At 40.6% G+C, this 18404-nt stretch overlaps 1 protein-coding gene across 7 annotated transcripts in view; it reads left to right on the top strand.

Annotated features, from left to right (window-relative positions):
* The window catches only part of MAPK8 (mitogen-activated protein kinase 8), a 170558-nt gene that overhangs the window by 128123 nt on the left and 24031 nt on the right, over positions 1-18404 (top strand). For 2 of the 7 annotated variants that reach the window (XM_066555121.1, XM_066555126.1), the window contains exons 1-2: positions 2204-2268; positions 16369-16426. The exons of 2 other annotated variants lie outside the window; for them this stretch is intronic. The gene's annotated coding sequence lies outside the window, so the exon portion shown is untranslated. Of the gene's footprint in view, positions 1-2176; positions 2269-15760; positions 15926-16368; positions 16427-18404 lie in introns of those variants that run through there. 3 more of the 7 variants (XM_066555127.1, XM_066555123.1, XM_066555122.1) reach the window with 3 other exon arrangements.

Consider the following 18404-nt stretch of genomic DNA (forward strand, 5'->3'; position numbering starts at 1 on the left):
ATACTGTACAGGAACTTTATAGCTTATCTATCATATTATCTTTATTTTTAAAACAATGTACTGGTAAACAGCAAATTTATGGAATTAAATTCTTCCTTTAAGAGTTTTCATTCATACTACCTTTACGTATTTTCCAGCCTCTACTATCATGCTTTACAACACGAAACTGATCTTTTTGTATAATTTCTGCATCATTATTTCTGTTGCTTATTAGCTTTACACTCAAGATGGCAATAGATGCTGATTGTATATAAGGTTGTAAGGACTAGTTTTAAAAAGTCACTCAGAAATATGTCTCTTTCTAAAAGCATTAACTTTAAAATCTTAAGAGTTTGATTATACCTTAAAGGAAAAAAGAAATGTGACAAATGTGGATCCTCAGAAAAACAACACATGGTACTTTAAAGGGACTGTTGTCCTGCACTTGCAAATCTGAGTGCAATTCTACATCAGATGGGATGATCAGGAACAATGACTCTCTCAAAATCATTTGGATAACATGAGTTCTGTAAGAACATGGGACTTGTTGCAAATAACTGACCTGGCTGAACATGATGTCACCTCACCTGTTTCTTACTGTGCAGAGACCAGAGGTTAACACTGGAAGTCTATGTGCCAACACAAATCAACATCTGAAGGTGCCAAGACCTCAATCTGCAGGCTGTTCTAATTACCTGGCCAAGATGAATATGACTTATCCAGATAAAGTTTTGCCTGCTGTGTACTTTGGGCATTCATATTGCCCCTTGTGCCTTCTGAACTTTGCGGTTGGCATATGTAAACATGGAAGGGAATGAAATGTCTGGGTCTGATCTAACACACTGCAGTAAGAAAAAGCCTTGGAGCTAAAAGTTGGTTAATTCTTTTTGGGGGATGTCCTGCGGAAATGATCAGAGGTAATGTGGGAGGTGTGTCTTAGACAGAGCCCAGAGGCACCTAAGGAGGACTGGTGGCAGTCTGAGCACTAGTTTTTGTTTTTTTGGGGGTTTTTCATGTGTAGATATAAAGGAGGCATCATATATCTGCCTGTGGAAATCTGTAAAAGAACCACTTTAACATATGGAAAGAAATTGCTTAAATTAAGGGAGAATTTTAAGGGCAGCATGCAGTATTGTCACCAAATTGGGCGTATGAGTAGGTATGGACAGAATTATGGAGGTGAACCTTTAAACACCAAGATAGTGGGAATATTCTAAAGTACTGCCTTTAACATGTAAAAGTCTATGCTTATTAAGGAGGGATAAAAGCTGTCATCAACAAAAATCTTGATAGATTGGCATCTTCAAAAATGTTACACAGGCCACATGTTTGACAGTGAATTAAACGTGAAATGTCTGTTTTCACAGGACCCTGTGCCTACCTGGCAGATTGTATGTATTTTTAAATACTGCTCATAGGGCCTGTTTTTTGCAGTAAAAATATACAAAGGCTTGCTGCAGCTTGCTGAGTGGCCTCCTTTTGTCTCTAAGCAGAGACCTTCCTGAAGAAAAGGAAAAACAAAAACAAACAAACAAACAACCCCCCCAATGATATAAAAAATTATATAAAAATAAAAAGCAAAATATTTAAAGTCTAAGGAGAGAGAGTACTCATGTCAGGTGCCAGAAACCAAAGGCAATAGTATGAAAAAGTCAAGAGAATTCCCCTAATGATTTAGAGGAAGAACTGCACTAAACCAGACACAGACCAAGAGGATGTTACACCACTCCAGAAGCTCAATGATGAGGTAAAGCACTGCCATGCCAGGCGTGCAGCGGGAAGCGGGAGCTGCCAAGGCCTGAACGGTGTCAGCGAGCGGCACCCATGCCAGGCTGCGAGGGAGCGTGCCAGCCACTGGCACGGAGCGCAGGGCAAAGGCCTGAAAACATGCAAATATTTCATGAAAGTCACAGCAGGAAGAGAGCTCTGGCTACCGGGCGTAATCCAGGAAAGGAATAGCTCCAGGGAAAGGGCGCGGAGGAGGCAGAGCGACGCTGGTTCCCAGCAGGGATGCGCGGGCCCGGGGCGCCAAAGCCCCGCAGGGACGCGGTGGGAGCCAGGCGGGCCGGGGGCGGTGGGGGCCGGGGGCAGCGGGAACCGGGCGGGTTGGAGGCGGCGGGGCTGGGCCCCGGGCCCCGGGCGGGCGGCGGAGCGGGGCAGCGCCGAGCCGGGCGGGGCGGGGCGAGCGCAGGGGCGGCGCAGCCGCAGCCGCGGCGGGCGGAGCGCGGAGCCTGTGCGCGGCCCGGGTCCGGCTCATTACTCAGCGGCCGAGGCCGGAGGCGGTGGTCGGTGAGCGGGGCCGGGGGCAGCCCTCGGGAGCGGTGGAGGGCAGCGGCGCAGTCCCGGGGCGGGGCGGACAGCGGCCGCACCGCGGGGCCCGGCCCGGGTCGGGCGGTTTTGTTTACGTTTCGGCGGGCGGGAAGGGAGCCGGGGCCGGCCGTGCCCTTGCCCGGGGGCGGGCGGCGGTGCGGGGCACTCCGGCCCGGGGACCTTCCGTGCCTGCTCGGGGCCGGGGGGCCGGCAGAGGTGCGGGCGGATAATGGCGGGGACCTCTTTGTTGGTGTGGCAGGAGGGGCAGGAGGCTCGGCGCGGGGCTCCTCCTCCTCCTCCCGGGAGCGGGGGCACCCGGGCAGGCCGAGCTGGCCGCTCCGTCCTCGGGGAAGGAGCGTTATAGGGCGGGGTGGTGGGAATGCAGCCCTACCGTGACCTTGTTCTTAAAAATGCCTCTTAAAGCAAAAGATACTTCTCTGGGATAATGTAACTGGTCTAGATGCACGGGCTGGCGGTGACCGGCAATGTCTTTGGTTCTTTTGCCTTTTAATTATTAAATTTCTTTCAAAGGGTGAGCTGTCCCTTTGCAGTATTTCTTTTGCTTTTGATTTCTGTGTCGTTACGTCCAGCTTTCCTTCCTGTTTCTTTATGCCTTTCTACCTGGAGCGGTTCCATCACTGAAGTTTGATCTGAGCTTCTTTATTAACCTACAAAAACAAATTCCACTTGATTATTTGTTCCACTCCCTAGCTACAATAATGGTTTTGCACATATGGTGTGGTGTTGAACGGAACTGTTGTACAGAACAGGCTTGCTGAAGGCTTTCAGGCAATCGACAAATCCTACACGCTTTGGCCTATCTGATAATACAAACACAAAGGGTGTTATGCTTGTTCGGGGATGGAAAGTATTACTTGCCCTAGGGCATGTGCATGTGGAATTGAGCAAGCCTACTCATTGCAGCTGGGTTTTACTTACAGGTGTGGAGACTTTACAGGTGTGGAGATGGTATTGCAGTCAGGTGAGACCTGGTCTCAGTTCTGAAGGTGCCAACAAATGCACTTGCAGGGCAGAATAGGAACTGACGTGCGGCAGTATGTGTCTGCGGGTATATCCGTGTGTTAGATAACTTGGAAATGGTTTAAACTGCAACATGAAATGAATCTGGGCCAAACTTATTTAAGGGTGCTGTCAAAGCGATTTCACTGACTTGAGCATTCCTTGTATGTAATGAAGCGAAGCTCTTGATTCTTCTGATTGTAGCTAATAAAAATGTTGAATTTCAAATAGTCCCCTGCTTTGATCACAGTCTCTCGGCACAGCCATCTTCCATTTTTGCCCCACTTGATTCAAAGATGTGTAATACAGGCTAGTTTGGTGGTAGGATGCATAACATGGGATGCCAGGGCAGGGACCACCAGACACATTGCAGACTGCCTGCAGATCTTGATGGTTTTCAAGGCTAGCTGGGGAAAAGTGCGATAGGAGAAGAGAAATAGAGAAGTATCTACTGAACCAAAACTAATTGCAGAGGATGTACAAACTTGTACTCTGAAACAAAGCATTTTAATGTCTTCCGCTGCAAAAGTTCCCAAGTTTTCTGGACCAGTGGCTTGCATGAGCTTTCAGTGTAGTTTTGTAGGCTACCATATACTTCATGGAGACTTCTAAATCAGAAATATTAGTAAGGTGATCTAAGAGGGTTCCAGGTCCTGTAGTTTTTGGACTGTGTGTTCTAGGCAGAAATAAAGTTGCCTGTTGTGTGTGGATTTTGCATTTTTACTTTTAACTCTGCTCTTTAAGGACCAAGTCTTTTGGTGGCTTATTAGGTGTGCAGGTGTAAGCTTCTTTGCAAATGCCTTGGGTGGAATTGTTATGCAAATATTAAAGAATAAATGTTTCAGGATGGTAACAACTGGATTTATTATTTGCCTGAAATGGGTATTTACTATATATATATGTCTTGGTTTTCTTTTCATCCTTCCTCAGCTGCCTAAATTATTTGGATGCTCATTGTTTAAAAGATGCATGGAAACTACACGTTTAGCTCCTCATTTCTGAAGATTGATCCAGCATTCTGGATGAATATATATGTCCTTTTTAATAGTCTCCTGAAAAGTATGGAGTGCTATTTCTTAACCTTCATTTCCCACCCTCCCAATCCCTCTCCTTGACAACAAAAGGGCTCTGTATGTATAGAGTTTTACTGTATTTGTTATTTTCTCTATATATAGTGTTCCACTTTGGAAATTAGACCAATCTTGTTTTGAGCCTTGTTGTTTTTTAATAAAGGCTAAATGTTTATTGCTGTAAATGGTTCCTTTAAGAAATCCCTTAGTCCTTAATTCAAAAGCTGCAGAAACAAGCTTCCGTTTATGTTATGGAAAGATGTCTTGGCATTTGAAAGCTCTTTAAAAATCCAGTTGAGCCTACTTATGTTGCTTGCCTGCTGTGAAATTCACCACAGTTTTGCCATGGACTCTGAAACACTTTTTAAGGTATTCTTGTGTGTGAACAGATAACGATCTTGGTGTGCCAAGCTTATAATTAACAACTACAGATTTCTCCTTAAATGATATTTTCTTCTAAGTTATTAAGGACTAATTCTTGATTCTTTTTCTCTTCAAATTGATTGCCTGTAAGCTTGATGCTAAAACTATTGTTGCCCATACTGTCATTTTTATTGTTGGATAAATGCTACTTGATATGTGAACAGATGGGATGCTTATTAATCATTCTTAGCTGAATATTGCAGACTAATGGTAAAATGAGGACTGACAGAAAAATATACTTCAGCTCAATGGTCACTTGTGTTGGTAACAAAGCAAATACTGTATATAAGCTCATTTGTGTGTACACTTTAACCAAAAGGGCACACATTGATTCTGCAGTGCTACTGGACAGCTTGTTTGCTGTAATTATTGATTTTTGAGTGTTTAAGAAAATGAAGACAAGCACACAACTCTGACAATCTTCCATTACTTTACTGATGCTATATTAAGAATTTTTTCATTTTATATATATATACATATATATATATATATATATTTATATATAGTGCGCAGGAAAATGTCTTAACTCAGACATTTATTTATTCTTTGACCTGTGAACTATAGTTAAAGTGTTCCATTATTGTAGTCTGTATCTATTCAAGCATTTACCTTTCTCATTATCTGCTGAACAAAAGTTGAAATGTCTCGAATGTCTCAAGTCTGGTGTTTCGATATTTGTGAAATAAGAATGATGAACAGGGGGTATCCTGTTTCCTACTGGAATCTCAGAAGTAATGGAATTGCCCATGTTTATAAAATGAAAATGATTCTTCAGCTGTTGGTTGCTGCAGAAGAGGAGCTGGGGCTCCTGCTGGGCGGGAGTCAGCACTGTGCCCCTGCTGCCCTAAAGGGTGATTAAAGCCTGGGCTGCAAGGGGCAGGGCCCGAGCAGCAGGAACTGTTCCCAGCTGTGACACTTCCCTGCAGGGCTGCTGGGGTCACACACAGCCCCGCTGTGGGAGAGACACACGGGGGAATGCAGCCCTGGCTTCTGCACGTGGGTGGGAGCTTGAGTACCTGAGGGTGCACAAAGGACTGGATTATGAGGGAGAACATAATTGCTGCATTTTACCAGCTTTAAGCAAGGCGTTAGAGAGGTGATGGAGCCACTTGCCCCTCTGAATGAATCAATGGCTGCAAGACATAAAAATGGAAGTTTCAGTAGGTTATGAGGGAATTAATGTCTTAACATAGCAGTCAGCCCCGCTTACAGATCAAGAGCCCACAAGGGCCGTGAAGTCTTCATCCATACAGACTTTAGATTCAACAAGGTCCAGAGCAGCCTGAGATGATACAAATTTGAAATTCTACTTGTTTTGTAGATAATCTACAGAGGTTGCTTCCAAGCCATATTCTAATTCTGCTGTTTATGGATTTTAAAACTCCTGTTTTCCAAGTAGCTTGAGGAAGTTGGCAAAACAAAGGCACAGTGATTTAGGTAAACCAGGTTGCTCAGAACTGTTACAAGTTGGGAAGAGTAGTGAGTTGTGATGAGCATCTTAGTTCAAGTCTGATGGTGGCAATACGGATTTTTCTGCCCTGCATTGAACTTTCCAGCCGACTAGGTGAGAAGTGCTTCTCGGCTAGCATAAAGGCCAAAAAAAAAAGGCTTATGGTACCTGTCATGCCTGTGATCACTATGATGAACTTAGAACCCCATCTCCAAAGAAACAGCAGGTGATCAGCAGCTTGGTAGCCAGCTGAAATTAGTCCAGGTCTTGCTTTCTGTGTTGCAGTAACAAGTTAGCAGCTTCTGGGTTGGTGATGGTTCCTAATGCTTAGCTGGAGTGTGGTTATCCCAGCAAGTGGCTTCATGGAGCAAACCAGCTCTGAGTTCCAGCTGGTCACAGTGGCAGTCCATCACTGCAGAGGGGCAGGACTAATGGCAGCTGGAAGAAAGGAACAGGGCCATAAATCTCTCTTTAATGCTTCTGCTGCCTTTAGAAGATGTTCTGCATCTCATTTGTTTCTGTAAGTTCTTACATATTTGTCTATTTAGCAAAACCAACCAGAGGTCTTAGTGAAAGTGAGGTGAGCAATACAGACAGTTACAACCCAGAGTGAGTGTTTTGTATCTTAACAAAGCAGCTGTCCTGATATGAACCTGTAGTATTTTAATATGTGAATGCAGCTGCTCATGTGTGACTCTTGAGAGAATTGTGTAGGAAATCTGGTGTTAGGGATGGCATGTGCTTTAGAATCCTAGATGTATTCTTTAGTAGCTTTAACACCTAAGATGATGGAGTAAGTTCGAGTCACAATGCTTACTTGCAGTACCATGTAAAAATACACAGTTTTGAAGATGTAATCCTAATGTTAAGTTTTACTATGGAAACAGTAAAAGTGAATGCCATGGCTGACATGCCAACCACCATAAATCTTGGTAAATTCTGCATTGTTCATTGTGTTTTGGGTGGTGACAAACATCCTGGTCACCTTCACAGAAGAGTAGTAACATGATAAACTAAAAAAGGTTTATTAGAAAGGTGTGGGCTAGGTTCACTTGTTTAATTTTGTGCCAAGAAGTGACTACGCAGGAGACACCCAGTGAGAGGAAGGTCCTTGTGCACGGCAGTGGCTCATTTAATGAGCAGCGGAGCCTTCCAGCAGTGGGTCACTTTTATTTGCACAGTTGCAGCAGTACAAAACTCATCCTTGTTGAACAATAGACAGGATTTCTTTTACTTTTTTAAAAAAAAAGCATTACAAGGTTCTTGTGCCACTTAGGTGTCAAGATGGTGGAAGAAAAAAGACAGTTCAGTTTATAATAAGATTATATTGGACATAAAAAGGTTTTGTTAATACTAGCATGGCATTGTGGGAAAATCACAAAACCTTGATGTGATGAAGGATACTTTATTCTCCCCCTGTTTTAGTTTATTTGAAATTCTTCTTAGTTTTTTTCAGAAAATCTCTCATCACAGCTCTTTGTAGGCAGATCCCCCAGTGCTAGTGTACGGTGCACAGCAGTGCTTCTGAAGGCTAATATTCTTATTTAAAGAATGAAAATTCTCAAACTCTTCCTATTTTTGGGAACTTCTGCCATATGGTAAGGCATATTTCTTTTTAATTTGGATCAGCTGGCCTAGTTGTGTGCCCTCCCAGGATCTTGGCCACCCCCAGCCCCTTGATGAGGGGAATGTTGGAGAGCTGATGCTGCCAGCTCTGCTCAGTAAGAGCCAGAACTCTGGTGTGTTACCAAGCCCTTTGTAGCTGCCAGTGCAGAGCACAGCACTGTGGGGGCTGCTGTGGGAGAAGGAGCTGAGCTGAGCCAGGCCCAGTACAAGCTGTTAGCACAGAGGTGTTCCATCACTCCTGACTGGGCAGCCTTGGCCAGCGGTGTCCATCTTGGCACAGGCTGGCATTGCCTCTGCTGGACACAGAGGAAGCTTCTGGCAGCTTCTCACAGAACCACCCCTCTAGTCCCCCTGCTACTGAGACCTGGCCATGCAAACCCCATACACTGGGGCAGAGCATCGGGCACTACTGAAGTCTAGGAGAAATGGGACAACAGAACAGACTATTGCTGTATTGCTGTACTAATTGGTAATTAATGGTGTAGTTTCCTACAAATTACCCAGAAAGTAGTTGCTTTATTTAGAAATGTGCTGCCTTCCTTCCCACCCCACTCCCAAGAAATTGTGCAAAGTACTGTATTGTGTTAGAAGAGGTATCTCTTTAGGAATTCTTAGTGCTGAAGTTGTCATGTATTCAAGTTTTTTGTTCCATTCTAAAGCTCTTATTATAGAGGTATTTTATGCCAAATACTTTAGACAGGATTTTATAGCACATTAATCTGCTTGTATTTCACAGATAAATGCATGAATTAACAAAAGTAGCACATTCATAATTGGATTCTAAGTTTTCGTAGCTGGGATTAGAAGTTAAAATCAATGTAGTTTTAAAGCATTCAGAAAACTTTTTTCCCAGCTGTTACCCAAATCCTTCCTTCCTCTAATGTTCTATAGCTATTGTCCTCTTGATCACTGATACTTAACTACTATTTTAGGTCACTTGGTATCTGGTATCTTTTGTTTACTGTTGTCCTTTAAAACAATTAAAAAAACCATTTAATTTTGTTTTTTGCTGAAACATTTAGCTTTTATATGCTTTTTTTTCCCCTGCAAAAAGAGGTTAAAGAACAAGCATTTCCTCCCACTCCAGAATTGCTCTCAGGGTAGGATTCTGCTTCTAAACTTGTGCAGATCTCATTGAGGCACTCTGAGTTATATTGACTGGTTTATTTTGCTGATGGTTTGCCTCTTTGTTGCTTTGGCAGTGGTTATTGGATGTGCAGAGAGCTGCCATATGAAGGCAGGCCTTTGTGGAATGGTGGGAGTTAGCATTGCTTTAGGCAGTCAGCTGAAACAGATTAGTAATTTATTCTTTTCTTGTCAATTTCAAGTTATACATGATTACGTTTTTTGAAGTACCTGAGTAAGCTGAATGGGCCAGGACACACGATTGTGTGAAAAGGGAGCTACGTAAGGCAACATGGAATGGCATTCCCTAGAATGCAGTGGTTTCAGTCATGGTTTAGGCATGATTATGATTAAACATGTTTTCAAGGTCCAGCACCAGGCACTCAGATTGCACTTCTGACAGTTAAATCAGATGCTTAAAATAGAACAGTTTTTTGAACTGTTGCTTTACTGAATTTTCACTGATTGCATATTTTAAGAGCAGTATTTACAAAAAACCAAACCAAATTAAATTGACAAATAGTGCCCTGCAATAAACCTGAATATTTTAAGCTTCGAAAAACATGCATACTTGTTTTTCTCCCCATTTACCATTCTTTTCTGTAATCTTTTATTTGATAAAGGATTAAGGAATTGGAAGATCCTTGTCTTATCCTATTATTTCTGAAAAGGAGAGTTTTGCTAAGAATAGTCTTTTAATCTCTTGTCATAACAGCTTCTTTACCAAAATGTAGAGTTACACAAGTTTTCTTTTGTTGAAGCTATTGTGGTTTATGATTTCTGTGACAAAACTGACCTGGAAGACACAACATCTTATATTATCATATATTATGATAATAGGATTTGTCATGGAACCAGTCTGTAGTGGCGCTTCATATGACATTACACTGAAGAAGCTGTAGAGCTGTTCTCCTATCAAATGTTGCACAGCAGAGTTTGCAGAGTGATATTTTTTCTGTAAATATAGCACTACTCATTCTGATAATGCTTGTTCTAGAAAAATGCTACCTAATAAATTTCTTCATGTTTAATTAAAGTCACAGTTCACGAGTCAACAAAAAAAGTGTAGAGGAAAGGTTGGATGAGAATCTTCATCATTAGAAATGCCAGTTTTCAGGCTGGTAAGTATTGCATGCTGCAGCCTGCCTCATTTACAGCCTCCTGGCATTTGAATCTAAAACCCTTTTTAAAGGGAATGGAAGATACTTTTTTCTAAAACAGTCTCTGCTGATGTCTAATGACTTAATAAAACAATATATAAGAATATATGAACTCTGCAGTGTATTCTATTGCAAATACATCATTTCACTGTACAACCTCCTATGTTAAGCTTTGTGTCACACGTAGCCTTATCACAAAATGCAGCCCCCTGGAAAACATGGAATGGAAATACCATATTGCAGCAGAGTGGCACTGTAGTGAACTAGATTAGAAGTGATCTGTACTTGGTAAGAATTAGTAAAGTGCTGTTGGCCACAGGTGACATTTTTCCAGAGAGGGTGCACTGGTATTCCAGAGCAGCTGTGTTGTAGGAGTTGACTGTGAGAAGTGCTGGGAAGTTGTAAGTGTTGCTGTCTTACTTGCTGCTGATTTGGATCACCAGGACTGTGTCTATCACCAAAATCAACTTGAAAGCCTCAGATAAAGTTTGGGCAATTCTTAAGCTTTGTAACTCGTGGTGCAAATTTCCATAGGTTTAAGTATTTATGGTGGTGTTTTTCTCTAAAGATAGGTTCGTGTTTAGATTGTGTACCTTTAAAGATATAATATTTCAGAAACCTGGCAATCTGGATAGCACTTGGTATGTAATAATCACAGATGATGAAGAAATGTGAGGTTTCATTTCCCTGTCACACACTGGCAGACTCTCCTTGCTTAGAGGGGAGAGGGAAATGGCTGAAGGAATGGTAGATAAGCAAGCACAAATTTTCACCTTTTCATGGAACTGATAGCATGTGTTCACTTGTGCATCTTTCTTTCCTTGCCCTCAGGCTACTTTAAGTCTCTATGCTTTGGCTTCTCATTTTTCTGAATCTTAATTTTGTTTAACTTCCCATGTGATGAAGTTAGCCCTGCTGGTGGCTGTAATGTGTGTTTTACCTAATAGGCCAGCAGGCCCTAAACCAAAAGTATGGATAATTTCTTCTATGACCAGCTGCTTTAGTCACAGTTGTAAAAGAAAAATAAAACTGACTAGCTCAAAGTGCCAGAAGTGAATCAGTTACCTGACTGGTTTAGGTAATGTGTGTGTGTGTGTGTGTGTAAGATAAACATACAGCCCATGTGGCATTTTTCCTGTGCTTTATGGCAGTCCCTTTAATTGTCCTGTGCCATTAACAAATAATGCCTTAACTTTTCATGAATGACTATTATATGCATTTTTTGAGTATTTTTTTTTTTGTAGTAAAAGGGCTGTAATTTGTAGACTAATGGCATTATGGGACAATGTCTTAGAGCATAGAGAAATGTAGGTGCAAAAGAAAGAAGGTGGATTAATCCTCTCAATAGGAAATTTACTGATAAAAACCAAAAAATACCTGTTTTGAAATAAGAATCACTGCAAAACTTATATTGCTTGTAAGTAGTTCATTGTGGTGCATTTGTTACTTGGTTCATCATCCTGCTTGTGCAAGGTGTGTGATGTGTTTTAATCTGACTATAAAGAATTCAGTTCTCAGATGAATTGACTTTGATGTTAAACAAAGCTAATGTTTTAGTGATACCAGAAGTGATTGTCTTATTTTGGATGTTTTGCAAGAGATATTTCACAATATGAGAACTTGCTTTAGAAATGTGCAGTGATATTGATTTTTATATAGAGGGTACTCAGAAGCTGTGAATGCAGGTTCAGCAGTTCAGCTGACCCTTGTTCAGCAGGCAGGATGAGAAAACACTGGTATGTTGTACTTGGTTTGCATAAATGCTTGCTTTGAGCTTCTGAGGGAAATGTGTGGAGGTGCTGACTCTGCCTGTGCTCCATGGGGAGCAGTGTGTGAAATCTCTGGTGGAGCTTCAGTGGTTCTGTCCCTTCCAGCTGCGCCAGCAGTGCCAGGAAATGGCTCACGTGGAGGAGCAGTGTTTAACAACAGGAGTTGTTTCTTGTGGCTTTCTGCATGTTTGCATGTGATCTTACACTCCCTGTTTATAGGCAGTATCAGTATTTTGCTAGTTACAGGCTTAATTTTATTGCTGCCAGTTGGAGGTCTTTCCTTACCACTAAACAGCCTCTGAGTCATTAGTTACTTCTGACAGGGTACCAGACTGTTCCAAGGTACTTGAGACATGGAAGTGGAAAAGCTCAAGTTCCAGTTGCCTTATACAAAAATTCCTGTCCCCAACTTCAGGTTTCCCTAATTTCAGGTTCAGCTGTTAATATTTTGGCACTGGTGACTGCACCTGTGAGTGGTTGCTATTTCAGGCTGAATAGTATTTGAATGTAATTTGATGCAGGGAGTTCCAGCACTGGTGTAAAAAACATTGTTGGAAACTAGCTGTTTGAGCTCATTCCTCATTTTGTTATTAACCTTTTATTGTGAGTTTTGAAACCATTTGGGGTGAGGTTCCCAAAATAGCACAGTCTTTAGTGGAAACGTTCACTTTTGATTAGATGCTCTAGTATTGATCAGAGAAGTCTGACAGGGGAAGCACTGGAGAACATGCCAGCTTCAAGTTCCTATCTGTATGACTGACTGCAAATATAATCCCTGGGGCATCCCTGCTTCAGTGACACCACAGAGCATGTCTGTCCTCAGAGTCAATGAAATTGGCTTTTTCACCAGAGGGCGAGTAACAGCCTGAAAAGGGAAAACTCAAGGGGCGGCATTTGCCAGCAGCTGCTGCTGGAAGCTCTACTTGAGAAATAAGTATGTTCCTCTTGCCTGGCTGTCAGTAATAATTCCCCTCTCCTGTCCCTCCCTTCAAAGCAAACAAGGAAGCTCCCAGTGTCAGTGGTGGTTGGGGATCAGGCTGTTTACCTGTGCTCTACCCAGGTGCTGTAGCTGCTGGCACAGCCCCTTCGTGGGCTGACTGAAGTGACTGAAAAAAGCAGCAGGTCAGTTGAATTAAGATGAAAAACAGAACATGCGTTCTGGATAGGTCCTTTTTTGCATGCCTGTTTTCTTTTGATGACTTCTAGTCTGTCTCTGAGATGGAAGCTGGCTTTCAGTAGATATGAAATTTTCTTGACTCATTTTGCCCCCTTCTATTGTAGTTTATAAAGTACATAAATACTAGTGTGGGGAAGATTTCAAATGCAGGAAGCTCGCTAAGTATAATTTAGATTAAAAAGAAAGATTTGCTGTTTTTTTTTTCCATGAGGTTTTCTCCTTTCCTGCCCCTCAAATTCTACTTCAGTAGTATAAAAGATAAAAGTTTGCCTATTTTTGTAAGAGGAAAAAATAGAGGGCTGAGTGTGGAGTCTGTTGAAGAATTTTGATAAATTGAGTAGCATTTATCAGTATCTCTAGTGTTTCCCTAGGACATCCTCAGTTCATCCTCAAGCCACTTGGATTCTAATCTCCTGCATCATGTTCATTGCATGTGTTACAGATGGGGTTAAAAACCACCCAAATGTTCTCCTACTAATTCAGGCTCTGCTTTGTTGTTATTTTTGTCTTCATGTTCTCCTTGGTAAATTTTAAATATTTATTTCTGTTTTGATTCAAGATCTGGAAAAACTCTTCAGTCACTACTAATCAGGGTGAAAACTCTGAGGACCTCGTGGCTCTTGAGGCCCTTTATGCTTTTTATATACTTATATCTGGAGCTAAGCATTGCATGAAAGCTCCCTCTGTGTAAGGTAATAGGATTACTTGTCTGTTCCAAACAGAACTGGAATCTGGGCAAAGACATCAGGTGTGAAGACTAAAATCAGATTATTAGACACTGTGAACCTGTGCTGTTTAAGTAGTAGGTACCTCTTTGTTATAAAAGGGTCTCTAGGTGACTTTTGGAGTGCATAATTAAGTTCAGTCCATTGCAATTACCTTTAAATAGATTATCATCTGTTCTATGGAAACTGTAGTAAGGTGACTAGTGGCCAAGAAAAGACTGCTGGAGTGGAGAAGGGGGTGGTTTATTTCCTTGTATGTTCTGCCCTTCCAGTGAACTCCTCAATTACCCTGTCTTAATAAGGTGAGATGGCACATATGAAGAAAACTGTATCTAGTTTCCTAGATGACTGGAAAGTCATCATGTGATCTAGCTGGAGCATGTTGTAAGTCACTATAGGAACCTGTAACTGCAACATTAAATTATGGCAAAGGTTGCATTCATATTAGTAGATTTAGTCCATTGTTTATTAATTTAGGACTCTACGTAGTTGTTCCCTGTTAAATTTTACCAAGGACAGAGTTAGATTAACAGAGAGGGCTCTATATCTCTGCAAGAGATGTATCAATCTGGCAAAAATGTTTGCCAAGCCAGTGTAATTCCTTGATTTAAACTGCCCATATTACAGTTTTTTAAGATTCATTTGCTGTTGTGTACTCAGGAATATTTTGCTTTATAGCCAAATTTATTTGTCTGTACCAAGCCTGTCATCTTTTCTGAAATTACCATCTTTAGTGGAGAAAGCCATCTGTTTATTGTTGAATACTCAATAGGTTCTGGGAAATCAAGTAATTGGCTTTGAATTCTCCATATATAAATGGCTACAAAAAATGTAACTGTCCTAAAGTTTAAAAAAATTAAATGTGCCTTAAATTTCTTGTGTTTGAGCAAACAGGGTGACACTGCCCTTTTCTGTTTGAACTTGAAAGCAGAAGGCAAGTCATAACATAGAAATCTAAATGTGCCCTTGTCATGTTTATGCAGCTTTCCCCAGCCTCAGTACTTCTTTTCCTGGTGAACACTGAGATCTAGTGTTCACCTTTGCTTTACTGAATCTGTAACAAGTGAAGTTTGACTTCTTGGTGGACAGAAGATATGTTAAAATCTAGTTCTTTTAAGAAATGTACCTGCACTGTCCTTCCGACCTGAGCTATACAAGAGTCACTCCAGTATATTTGTGGTTTTGTTTAATAGTTGCAAGCAGAAAATAGCTCCTGAGATCAGAGCTGTTGACTTTTAGTTTGTGCTGTGCCTCCTGGCCTGTGAGTGGTGTGAGCAGGCAAGGTTCTGTGTAATGCAGGTGTGCAGTAGCTGAGGGGAGAGGCACTGCCAGGGCACAGCAGCTGGAGACCTCCTTAAACACATGGCAGCATTAGGAGTAGTTCAGGCAGCTGGAGGTTGTTCAGCTTAAAACCATCTGATCTGTGAAAGCCATGCAAATCCTAGAGTCAGCAGTGAGAATATTCCATTTGAGAATAAGCTTCAGGTTTTTAGACATCTTTGGCATTTGTAATGGTTTAGTAATATCTTGCTGCAGTTTTCACCCAGCTAATATGAACTTCTTTATCCAAATGCTCTATCTGCATTAATATTTAACAGAGCTGGAAGTATTGCAAAAGACAACATTCAGTTTCGAGGGCAGCATGGGCAAACAAAACATTAAAATCATCATTACTTCTGAGACTAACTGAATGAGCTATGAAGTTACCTTTAGAAACTATTCTTTTGTTTTGAGCCTAAATTTGAGCCTTTGAAGCAAGCATATGTGAAAACTAGGCTGTGTTTGAACTGTCCATTTAGCAGCTATCCAGATACCTTTAAACATGACAGCTGATAATTATACAAGCATTCAAAAACACATGATGCATACAATTCAGCTATGTGTGAACTGTATTTTCACAGAGAAATTAAATAAGAGTCATTAATGCAAGAGCTTTATATACACTGTCCATTTGTTTTGCATTCAGTAGCAAACTAGCATGTACTTGAAGAACTGTTGGATTTTTCTAGGTCAACCACAGATTCCTACAGAACATTGATTTTCATGGTGTTAGATGCCTTCTAAATGGAGTTATTGAATCATCATTGATAGGTAGCTTATGTTGTTATATTATGTTGATTATATTATTATTTACTGTATTAATATATGTAATTGTTTTATTTTAATATTGCCTTCTTCCATTTCTGCATCTCTTTGACTGTCATGGTTTTCATTTTTTGTCAGTCCTACTTCAGAGCAGCTCCTGTAGTAATCTTTCACTGTATAACAGTTGTGCCAGCACATGTACACAGATCACTGTCAGTTGGTGTTTGTGTTGTACCTCAGACATGCCTTGTCCCAGAGACTGTTTGCTGGCTTAACATCCAAAGTTTCTTCCAAGACTTAGCTCACTTGGTCCTTGCTTGTTTAGGAGAGGATTGCTTTAGAAGTCATGATCATGAAAACCAAGTCTGATTTAATGCAAAACTTGTAGTTAATGATGGTTGTTCCCATCTCTGGTTTTTCTAATTTCTTCTGTTTTATTGTATTTCAAGGTACTGGGATGTGAAAATATCTTGTCAGCTGTACTTCATTGAAGTAGAAATAAGCTGAGTATGTATGATTTCTTACATAAATGGATACTCCTAAAGTAAGAGATTATGTATTATAGGATAAGATGAATCCTGGATTTTCATGTTGTATTGTCTAATGAAGGTATAAACAAAATGTGCAAGGAGAAATGGCTTTTCTGAGAATTGGCTCCATGTCTTCTGAAGCACTTAGTACATCTGTTTTATGGTAGGAGAGCATGCATGTACAATCAAGAGAGAGACTGTACCTCTTGCTGTCACAGTACAGATTGATAATTTTTGATGAACACCATGTAGGGCTGCAGAGAAAGGAATGAGAATTTAACAGCAAGTGGACACACTTCTTCCTCACTTTGGGATATCTCTCCCTCCTTCCTCATGTTATTAGTGAAAATAAACAATGAATTCTCTTATATGCTGCTGTGTACTAAAGTACTGTTATGAATTATAAAATGGTTAGTAAATACAAGCTTCCTTGTACAGTTTTGAATGTGTAGCAAATTACAAGACTTTAAGCAATAAAATTTGCTTGGTTATAATACAATGTATGATATATAGTAAAATCTGTTACTATAAAGGAATTATTTTCTCAGAGAACATTATCTCTCAAGATCCTTTTCTTTAACTATACTTGCTTGGTTTCACTCTTTGATTCTATGAAGTTTACCAAAATGAAAGAAAATGCAATTAAACACTTAGCTTTGACTATTCAAAATACTGACTTTTAATGGAATGGTGCCAGCACTCACCTGGAAACCTTGGAAGGAGGGGAGAGTCCTTCCTGCATTTGTTTCTGAGGAATTATCCAGAGTGAAGTATTAAGTTTTCATTATCTTGATGCTGATACCAAACAGCAGAGTTCTATTGACTAAGCTGTTCCAGCTAATCCTGCATTGGTCAGTGCAGGTATCACTAGATCTTAATACAGTTTTAGTGGATAAATTCAAGGTACTGGGGTTTTCTCAGCTGACGATGAACAAATGTAAGATTACATGAATTAGTGTCTTCATTCTTTGTTTTCTGATTTTCAAAAATGTGTTTGGCTGATTTCATACTGTCCACAACAAATTTTCTCTTTTCTAATTCACAGGGCGGTTTATCATTATATGTTGTTGGGCATTTTTATTCCAAAACTGTGTGCAAGTACATCTGTGAACAAAGTGTTGAATCCAAAGACTTAGTGATAAGATGGATAGATAAGAAAGAGCTGGGGTTGGTGTCATACATTGCTAAGAAATTAGGCTTTTGGTCTCCCTCCAGTAAGCTGACCTGCACCCTACCAGTACAGTCTGGATACAGATTTTTTCCTTGTGTTAAGGAACAGTCACTATTGCCCAATTATGCCTCTCCTGTCAGCTGGAGAAGGAAGCGTTTAATGAAACTGCCAAAACACTGAGAGAAGCTGCTTTGGTATTTAGTTAACTCTTTATTACAGAGGTTTGGTTTTTTGACAGCATTTTGGAAAAGGGGTCTTGAAATTGACATTTCTTTTGAGATAAATGTCAATTAACGTTGTGCATTTTTAATTAGTAATATATCAAATAGTTAAAAATGTTTCCTTTTTAGAGAACGTCAGAGTGTTTTGATTGTACCTCTGGCTGTGAAGTGAATACGGGTTAGCTAGTTAAAAGTGGAATACATAGATTCTAAGAATAATACTACTTGTGCAAAATTTGTTATTATTTGTGGAGGCAATGTTTGCACTGTCTGTATTCTCAAAGCTTGCTTAAAATTTAACAAATGTATAGTGTTGTGGCATATGGAAGGCAAGAGTCTCTTTGGGACTTGAATAACACAGGAAAATGTTCTTTAAGTTAATAACAATGGAAGACAGCATGCTGATGAAACAAATACAATTCTTCTAGTCACATACTTGTACTACTAGGCATCTCTTATAGCTCCACTCAAAAGTTGTGTAAAGTTAAAAGTGCACTGTTAGCATTAAAGAAATGAGAAATATTACTGTAAAAGCCATGATGCAGTTTTATTTTTTCTCCTGT

Source organism: Molothrus aeneus, chromosome 8 (assembly GCF_037042795.1).
Source record: "Molothrus aeneus isolate 106 chromosome 8, BPBGC_Maene_1.0, whole genome shotgun sequence".
Lineage (NCBI taxonomy): Eukaryota > Metazoa > Chordata > Aves > Passeriformes > Icteridae > Molothrus > Molothrus aeneus.